Here is a 4,267-nt window from a genome sequence, read left to right as displayed (position 1 = left end):
TTTCTCTTTTATTACTACTTATAGGTACGTGTTTGAGCAAAATGAAAATGTTTGTTTTATTATATGAACTACTAATCATTACTTCCAAATAAAAATATTGTGATATTTGTATTTGTTTACAACAAATGTTCAAAATAACCAATAGAATTATGCATTGTTTTCAGACCTCCAATAATGCAAAGAAAACTAAATATTCAGTTTAAACAACAAAATACTAAATGTTTTAACTTAAGAATAGTTCAGAAATCATTATTATGTAGAATAACCCTGATTTTTTTATTACATCTTTCATGCGTCTTGGCATGCTTTCCACCTCTCTGTCACATTGCTGTTGGTTGACGTTGTGCCACTCCTGGCACAAAAATTCAAGTAGCTTGGCTGTGCTTGATAACTTGTGACCATCCATCTTCCTCTTGATCAAATTCTGGTGGTCCTCCATCCACACCTTGATTGACCTGGCTGTGTGGCATGGAGCCTTGCCCTATTGGAAAAAACAATTCTCATTGGGGACCATTGTCAGAGCAGAAGGAAGCAGGTGTTCTTCCAGGATAACCTTGTACTTGGCTTGATTCATGTGTCCTTCTCTTTGTAGGTAACTTGATGTCATCCTATGGTTGTTGAGTGACATTCAAATTAGTTGACTGTCATCTCGGTCAGTGGACAGTCGTTTTTGCCCTCTGCCAGTCTGTAGCTTTGTTGTCCCCAATGTCTGTTGATTGACCTTGTTCTTATGAACCGCCATCTTTGAAATTTTCAGGATGGAAGCAACCTGACACTCACTGTATAACCGTTCTTTTCCTCATTCAAAACTTTTCTTTTCAACACTTTTAAATTACCTTTGAGGTACAACTTGCACTGTTTTTGCCGTCCAGCTGGTCCTATTGCAAGAGGATAGTGAGGACCACAGCAGTGGTTTTTATACTTTTCCTTGTTAAATTAGATTTGGTTCAGGCAATCAGGACCTCATTAAGTAAAATGTATGGGAATTTAACAGACACTGGAATGGAATAGCTGCCAGACATGTAGAGATGATGATTTAAGTAAAATTTGGAGTGGTCTTTTAATTTTTGTCGGACTGCATAAGCGTAGCCGGCCTAGAAGAGCGAATGTCTCTTACAGACTGACTGACTGACCTACCTTGTAAAATAACGCAGTGGTTAGAGAAGCGGACCAACAAACTTTAGCTCCCGCGTTTGACTCTCCTCACAGTATACATTTAGATTTGTTCCCGGATAGACAAAAACATTGCTGATTAAAACCTTCAGTATCTACATTATAGTAAGTCTAAAATTAAACTGTTTACAGTTATATTGCGACTGTTTCTGGTAGATTTTTCAAGTACACATCCATGCATTCGTTTTTTGGGTGAGGATACGCAAAAACTTAGCTGGCTACTACATTCAGTGGCTACCTTATAGTAAGCCTAAACTGTTTACGGTTATAAGGTATTGCAACTATTTCTTGGTGATTTTCCAAGTGTGCATCCGTGCATGCTTTTTGGGTCAGGATAGAGAAACATTTTGCTGGCTACATATAATATTCTGTAACTATTTCATAGTAAGCCCAAACAAAAATTGTTTATGGTAATATTGCGACTGTTTCTGCTGGATTTTCAAAAATACGCATCTGTGCATCCTTTTGGGGGTAATTATATAGGGTTTGCTCAAAACACCTTGGGCAGTAAATGAGTTGGGGTTTCCACAATTCTCTCGTCTTTTCACTTGAGTCATTCACGAATTAAAGAAAAATGTATGTTTTTGTGCCATGAAATGAAATAGCTTTGGCAGGGAAAAGTTCATCTTCAGTCTCGTTAGCAATTGCTCAATTCTTATGACTATTCCTAGAAAGTTAGTAGATACTATTGAGCCTATTACTGGCTAATAAGCTGTTAAAACAGCCAGTGGCAAAAGCCATAGTCCATAGATGCTATTTTTGATGGAGGTAAACTTATATCACATATATCAGTTTAACACAATGCTGAATGGTGTCTAGCGACTGGTAAAATGTGTAGTGCCTTGGTGTAGTGGTTGAATACAGTGTCTCTCATATGGGAGACTGGAGTTTGAATCCAGTGAGGACAGCGATATATAAAAATTTTAATTGCGAGCCGCAATAAAACTGTTTACGGTTATAGTGTGACTATTTCTTGTGGATTTTCAAAGTACGCATCTGGGCATGCTTTATAGACAAAAACCTAGCTGGCTACAACATTCAGAAACGATGTTATAGTGAGCCTCAACTAAAACTGTTTACAGTTATACAGTATTGTGACTATTTCTGGTGGATTCCACGATTCTCTCGTCTTTTCATCTATCACCTATATTGATAAATACTGTATCATTCACGAATGGTCCAGATGACCTGGCGGATGGTGTCCAGGGGAATCTCCTCCCAAACCCTTTCACGTCTGTCACATGTGCTCAGTGTGAACCTGCTCATCTGTGTAGAGAACTGGGCGCCAATAGCAGACACGCCAATTCTGGTGTTTTTTGACGAATGCCAATAGAGCTGCGTGGTGCTGGGCTGTGAGCACAGGTCCCACTAGAGGACATCCGACCTTCATGCCACCCTCAGGGAGTCAGTTTCTGACAGTTTGGTCAGAAACATGCACAACAATAGCCTGCTGGAGGTAATTTTGTAGGACTCTGGTAGTGGTCCTCCTGTTCCTTCTCGCACAAAAGGGCAGATACCAGTCGTGCTGCTGGGTTGATTCCCTTCTATAGGCCTGTCCAGCTCTCCTCATGTAATGGCCCATCTCCTGGTATCTCCTCCATGCTTTTGAGAATATACTGGGAGACACAGCAAACCTTTGTGCGACGGCACGTATGGAGGTGCCATCCTGGAGGAGCTGGATTACCTGTGCAAACTGAATGGGCTGCAGGTACCGCCTCATGCTACCAGTAGTAACAAGGACACCAGCAAAATGCTAAACTAGTGAGGAATCAGTCAGGAAGGATAAAGAGAGAGCAATGGTCTGTAGCCACCACCAGCAAAACCATTCCCTCTTTTGGGGTTGTTTTGCTGGTGCCTCTCCAGTGCACCTGTTGTCACTTTCATTTGCACCAAAACAGGTGACATTGATTCACAATTGCTTATGCTTCCTAAGTGGACAGATAAATATCCCTGAAGTTTAATTGATTTGGGGTTATACTGTGATGATTACGTGTTCCCTTAATTTTTGGAGCAGTGTAGTTGTAAGTATGAATATAGACAATAAGATATTAATCTGTTAGTTGAAGGCACAAAAAGTCAATTTCTGCCTAAAATGATGTACCCAAATCTAAATGCTTTTAGCTCATGACCTGAATATAGCAGAAACATTTTCTTGGTACCATTTGAAAGGAGACACTCTTTAGTCTGCAGGAATTATACATTAATGCAGGAAAATTTAACACAATAGATTTGGCAGAAGATAAAACAAACCAAAAACATGCGTTTTTTGTAAAAAACTAAATTCCTCATCATGTTTGAGTTGCAGTGGGGAAGGCCAAACATGGATTAGTAACCTGCAGGAACTTTCCACTTGATCTACTAGATGTCAGCAGGATCTGGGTAAAGTTTCATGGCCATTTGATATAAAATTCAGTGATCTACGTACTCTTTTGTAAAGCAAGGCCAAAGTGTCCTTTCCAGATTGGCCACTTTGTGCCAATTTGGACACTTTGGACACATTTTAAATTTTCAAGTTCATACATACCCAGAACATACAGCAGTGCAAAACTGATTAATATAAGGGTTACACACTCCCAGGAACGTTACACATGATGTAAAATCAGAAGAAGACGGCTCATTGTAAGTACACAATTTACCATCAGACACCAAATTAGCGACCCTGGTGCCATTTTTGTGAATGTTGACTATACTCAAAAACTTGCATAGGAGTCGCCGTAATAGCTACTTTAAATTGTGTACTGCATTTAGATTCACGAGATTCTAAGCTTTCTGCACATATATAATATGCCTATAACAAAACACTTTGCACACTTTGTGGTAAAAACGTTTGGTTTCCCGGCGCCGGGACGTTTGAATTAACAAACTAGTTGTTAGTACATGGTATCTTCTAATAGTCCATCTCTCCTCTAGTTACCTGTATATTAGATTACTAGTGGATATGATTAATGTGGACCTGTGATATATGAGTCTGTCTCCATAGTGACTACAGGTCAGATTGGATCACCTCCTGAGCCCAAGACCAGAGAGGATTTCTTAACATGTGAGGAAATGCAATCACACACACAGATGTGCTCACACATAGTTATTTGCACTT

Source organism: Esox lucius, chromosome 5 (assembly GCF_011004845.1).
Source record: "Esox lucius isolate fEsoLuc1 chromosome 5, fEsoLuc1.pri, whole genome shotgun sequence".
Classification (NCBI taxonomy): domain Eukaryota; kingdom Metazoa; phylum Chordata; class Actinopteri; order Esociformes; family Esocidae; genus Esox; species Esox lucius.
This window is presented reverse-complemented; position numbering follows the sequence as displayed.